Below are 6,000 nucleotides of genomic sequence, written 5' to 3' on the forward strand. Positions count from 1 at the left end.
AAACAGGTGTAATTCATAATACTTTATGGCAAGATCTTAAAGTCTATAGTGGTAGATCTCTGTGCCAGTGGTTACTCTCCAATGGCCTCATTCAACTCACTGGGAATCAGTCCTCAGAAGGAGGAGTCAGTCAAACGTCTCTAACCCTAGTCAGGTTTCAGGGAGATAACTTTCTCATCAGAAAACCCTTTGGGAACCCCTTTTTAAAATCTGCTTCCATCATTTTGAACCTACAAATTTACTATTACCCATCTGCTAATGGTCTTAGACAACCATATACAATAATTTTATTTAAAGATCTGTTTCTCCTGCTTCTTCCAAGTTATTTTATAGAAATATCTTCCACACAACCAGAAACAAACAATTTGGCAAGAGGGAATAGTCAAAGACAATTCATGATAATGGAGAGTGGAGTTCAGATAATTTACACTTGCCTCGGTTTTACTTTTACCTAAAGGAAAAATATATACATATTTATTATTGCTTTTAAAGATTTTGTTAGAGGGGAGGGTGTAGCTCAGTGGTAGAGTGCATGCCTAGCATGCACAAGGTCCTAGGTTCAATCCTCAGTATCTCCATTAAATAAATAAAAATAAACCTAATTATGTCCCCCTCAAAAAAATTTTTTTAATTAAGGTTTTGTTGTATGGAGTCTGTTTGTTTCTTTGTCTTGTTTTGCTTTTGCTTTTTTAAAGACAAAAGTATAGAGGGGATTTCTGAAGGATTAAGTAATACTCTAGGTGTGTTTAAGTCAGCTGGTTATTGTATTTGATCAGTCACTGTAGATACTAAAGGAAAAAAAAGTTCAAATCCAGTAATGTAATGACTAAGAAGAAGGAATAGTAACTAAGAAAAAAAATTTTAAATTAATAATATTGAAGCTAGTTACATTTGGCATATATTTTAATAAAGCTATCTTTAAAAAGGAAGGGAGTTATTAGCAAGGACAAAAGAAAAATTACAGATTCATATTCAAAGTTAATAACACCTGTAACTTGAACATGCTCTGATGTAAGCTTCACTGTCAAGTTGTTAAAAAAAAAAGATGATTCAGTCTCCATTTACAGGACAGTCCGTGGCCTGTAGCAATCTGTAAGGATGAGGGAGAAGAAAGAGCAGGATTAATGTGTCACTCTCCCATGCTACCAAACCATGGGACCTGCAAAGCCCAAGAGAGAGGGAGACCCGTACAAGGTCACTTGGGATTAGGCATGCAAACTAATGGCCTTACTCATTGTTCCAAGGGGTCCTGTGATTGGGCTTGCGGCCAGCACACTTCAGCCAGAAAAGCCTCTCAATTAGGTACAGTCGCAATGCCAAGTTTCTCAGCAAGAGCATGTGAAAGGGCTCCTTTTGACTTTTGATCAAATCCATTTAAAATCTTTGCCATGGGACTCTGCAAATCGCCATTTAAAAATATGTCTGGAATGCCTCATACCTGGGAACTAATATTAGGTACTTCCTATAGAGATTATGACCAATGTGTTCACAATTCTCTCAAGTAAATGGGTTCAAAACTAAACATTGCTGTGAACCACAGTGAAAACAGGAAATCCATTCACATTTGCCTGAAGTGCTAGACTATCAACTTTTTAGGGTGGGGACCTTGTTTTATGCCTCTGTGCTGGTGCAGAGCCCCACGCATGGTAGACACTTAATGAATGGTTGTTGTTTTTTTTTTTTGAAGGAGAACAGGATGGCATAAATTGGTTTCTTTTATTTTTTTTAAGACTCCTAAGATATGACACTGCTTTCACAGTGCTCAGTATGTATTTTTCTATTATGTAACCTTTTTTTTAAATTGATGAATGGTTTTTTGATTGGATGGATGAATTAAACAGATTTGTTTACCGACGTTGCAAAATAATTATCAAAATAGGTAGTTTACCATTTGGAAGACCCTTTACTACCCTATTTTCCCAGTTACCCATGGTGAGACCTGAAATGTTTGTCCTTTTAGAACAGAAGAAGAGCTTTTTACACTGGGAAATCCAGACCAGTGGCAGCGTGCCTGCCTTGTGGAGGTTGCTAATCCCGCCTGCTTGTAATTCTCATTTGTGTTGGGATGTGAAGTCTCCTGCCTTGGCTGTGGTCACAGAACCACAGAGGAAGGCTTTTACTTCAGGGCCCTTTCTTTTCTTTCCAAGTGTAAGAAAAACAAGGTTTGACTAACATGTAGTACTGAATACTTTGTTTTCAGATCTTACTTGTCTTTCTTGTTAAATTTTTTGGTGACAATAATAAAATAACGACTCACGGTCCATAAGAAGGATCCACACTTTTTCCCACTAAGAGGGATGCTCCGGGGATTTCAACTCAGCTGAGGTGGACACAGTAAGTGGAGACACTGAACCCAAAAGCAAGAGATAGGACAGACTGTGTGCACAGGAGTTCCTGCCTATCCTGCTAAGCTCCCCTACGTGGAGCAAAACATGTCTTCAAAGAAAGCAACAGAAATTGGTCTTCTCCTGATGTGAAACGAAGCAATTTATGAGAGATTGAACACTTAAATACTAACCATGAAAGCTTTGAGAGGGTCAGTTATAAAAAAGGACTTTTACAAATGTAAATAATATTTGCAAACTCAATTGCTGATAGTGACCAAAAAGATGATAAAAATCTGTGACATGGGCCAGATACCAGATGAATGGAGTAGTAGATAATGTGGGGAAGTGGTAGGTTTGTGCCTGTTTCAGAGTTGTTCAACTCTTCGAACACACACACGTTCACACAAACAGATATTCACAGAGTCACATACCTTGAGTGAAAAGTGTCACTGACTATATGTAGCCTTTTGGCTGTTATTTTTAACCCACAGGTTCTGCCCTGGTGGTTTGTTTAGTTTTGCCAGGTCAGGATAATTTTTCCAAGTGAGAGTCAAGACTGGATCTGTTTCTTGTCATGTGAAATTTTTTAAAAGGTGTGATTTCAAAAGAATTAAATATTCAGCCCAGAGGAGGCTAATTCCTTCTAATCCCTTCCTAATTCACCAAAAACACGATCCACGACTACCCTGACCCAATATGGTCTTAGACTTGACCTTTATTCAGTACTCCTCTCCTTGAGCTCCCCCTAGAGGTGAGAGTCTGCCACGAACAAGAACCAAGGAGGCCACTCACTGTCTTCTGAGAAAAGATGAGATAAATACACTGGAACAGGATTGGCACTGGGATGATTATTAAGAACATAACAATTAAAAGGAAAATAAGAGTAATGTTTATGTGAATTTATTCCTCATGTCTTGTGCACCAAATAAATATCTAGGGCATATACTACATTCAAAAGAATTATGGTAGATGTTCTGGAAAATACTGAGATCATCAGTAACACAATTCCTTCCTCTCTCCTTGGGAAAGCTAAAAGCACAGAGAAAGCAACAGTCTTTCTGCTTTTCTGACAACATGAAATTCTCTTTCACTAAGTTTTCTACTATATGCTTAAGTAATGGTGCTCTTTAGAACACTCTTTACATTCTCTTCTTTCCTTGCTTTACATTCCTTTATCTGTGTTCTCACATTCATTCTTCTGGTTCCAATCACCACCTATTTTCTGAAGATTTCCACCCTTAAATCTCTGCACTGAACTTTTCTTTGAGTGGCTTTCATTTTGCTGGTGAAATTCTTCACCAGAAAGTCTCAAAGCCACTTCAAACCAACATACCCAAATGATAATTTAAGGCCCTACGTGTTTAATGACAAATAAGCATTGTCAGCGGTCAGTGCTATGAATCTAGAAGATCGCTTTGGGCTGAGGTTGTCTGGGAACGTCTCATGGCAAAGCTAGACTTGGGCAGGACTTTGAGCAAGAGTTTGTGGGCAACAGTGTGAACAAAATCAGGAGGACATCTATCACCATATCACCACTTCCTGCAACGGAGACTTCTTCTGCCATCCTAATACTTTTCAGGCCCAAGTTCAGTTTTGACCTCTATTATAACACAAATTTTTAAAAAGGAGAGAGAAAAAATTTTGCCTCGTGGCAGCCTTTCTCTCTCTTTATCTGCTTTTCCCCCTTTCCAATTGGAGAAATTGGAGATTGGAGACCAGATAACCAAAGAAGGACCAAGCCGTGTTCCACTCAAAATAGAAATATACATGTTTTCTCAAACATATTTGGATTTCTCTATCCCTGAAAACCAGAAAGGGCACTCCTGAAGCTCAGCTGAGAGTTGGCTCTTGAATACCAGGCATTTTCTTTCTTCCTTCTGCATCCACTTGAGATTGTGGATCTGGCCCTGACTTTGTCCCAGCCAAGTTGCTGAACATAGCCTCTGACGCTCCAAGGACTGCCCTGCAAACGTGTCAAAGGTATGAAAGGACTGCCTCTCCCCCCAGCCCCGCCACACTGTGCAGTGGCGTATTTACCTTGGGTAACTCAACCCAAGTGGGACTTTTTACCATCCCATAAGGCAAGCTCTTCCGATGCTTACTTCAAAATAAACTAGAGCGTTTCTTCTTTTTCTCTTCTGCAGTGTTTTTATTTAGAAGGAACATGGGGAAGCTTACCTGTTCCCTGAGTAATCACGGTGGTGGTTTTCCCTGTACGGTATTGTAGATAATTAAGAACAAAAAAATTTTTCTAATGTACAACTGGATACACCATGAAAATCTTAACTGTGTGACACTTTTTTTCATGAGAAAGAAGTATCCTTTTTACTGTGGTAGCTTCAGGGGTGAAAGAAATTATGCTGTGACAGCTTACAAAACAGGCAATAGAATTGTGAGAACTCAGTCAAAAACAACAGGTCCCATTGAAATGTTCTAATGTACTTTGGTAACCACATTGCCAGTTACAAGATTTTTAGAAATTAATATTTTTGTAGACTTTAAACAGAAAAAGATCTATTTGCAAAGTAGGTAAATATCTTTAAATATTTATCAACCAGCATCATGAAAGAGATCTTTTATAATTGCACCTGTTGGAGTTAATTGGGCAATATTGTATACCATGACTTGTCTGTCATAATACTGGCTTTGTTCTTAAACTGAAGTGCTATTTACTGAGTCTGTTTAATGAAGGGCTCTGCATTTTCTTTTGCAATTCTGAAAGTGAGAAAAATTTAACTCAGAAGAATGAAGGAATATGCATTTGAAGAAAAAGAGGAAGTTTCCTGATTTTCGTTAGCATTGGAAAGCAGTGAAAAACAAGTTTTGTTTTTAAGTTAGAACAAGACAGCGATGCACTTGGCTTAAGTTCTGATGGAGTAGTCATTTGGCTTTCAGGAATGCTTCCCACAGACAGACTGCTCCTTTGAGCTTCAGGAGAATGAAGAGCACGCACAGACTACGGACAAGCATGACCTGTTTCATTAAAGTTCAGGATACAGATATGGTTATAATACGGTCCTTTCCAACCCCTCCCCCAGTCAGTCACTTTTCCCCTACACTTTGTAAGAAAACAACAACAGCAACAATAACAGCTCTCTTTCAGCCCTTCTCTCCCCTCAAAATAAAATTACACAAAACCCCTCGGAACTTACCCAGTCCAGAGACAGTGAGTGTGAGGGTTTGGCCTGATTCCAAAGCCAAGCAGAGAGAGAACTGTCTGCCTTTAGGCTCCTTCTGCCATTGCTTCTCCCTGGCACATAGTGTTGATGCTAAGGACTCAGCCCGCACAGCGTGATGGCCAGTGTTTGTGTACTGTTACTGGGTTACTCTTCTGATATATACACACACCAGGCAGAGATGCCCTGAATTATGTGCCAAGGTTACCGCTCTTTTGGTTCATGTCACCATGCTCAGCTACTGGTCCTGAAAGCACGGAAATGAGAAAAGAGTATTCCAGGCATACAGAACAGCATGTGCAAAGACTCAGAGGCAGGAGAAGCATGGCTATTTAAGTAAAGAAAAAATACATCAGTTTTTACCAGCCATGATTAACTTTGGGCTACAGGATTATGGATGATTTGGTTTTTCTTATACTGTTTCGACTTTCTTAGTTTTCTTCAAAGGAACCAAATTACCTTATTATTTAAACATTTTTTAAGGATCCCAAAGAGTA

The 6,000-nt window shown here is 39.0% G+C and overlaps 1 long non-coding RNA gene across 4 annotated transcripts in view; it reads right to left on the bottom strand.

Moving 5' to 3' along the window:
* Positions 1-5,652, bottom strand: part of LOC106730251 — a 92,330-nt gene extending 86,678 nt beyond the window's left edge. For 2 of the 4 annotated variants that reach the window (XR_004321950.1, XR_004321952.1), the window contains exon 1: positions 5,480-5,650. This is a non-coding gene — a long non-coding RNA (uncharacterized LOC106730251). Of the gene's footprint in view, positions 1-5,479 lie in introns of all 4 variants that reach the window. The other 2 variants (XR_004321951.1, XR_001366702.2) reach the window with 2 other exon arrangements.
* Positions 5,653-6,000: the final 348 nt, after the last annotated feature.

The sequence above is a fragment of the Camelus ferus genome, chromosome 8 (assembly GCF_009834535.1).
Source record: "Camelus ferus isolate YT-003-E chromosome 8, BCGSAC_Cfer_1.0, whole genome shotgun sequence".
Lineage (NCBI taxonomy): Eukaryota > Metazoa > Chordata > Mammalia > Artiodactyla > Camelidae > Camelus > Camelus ferus.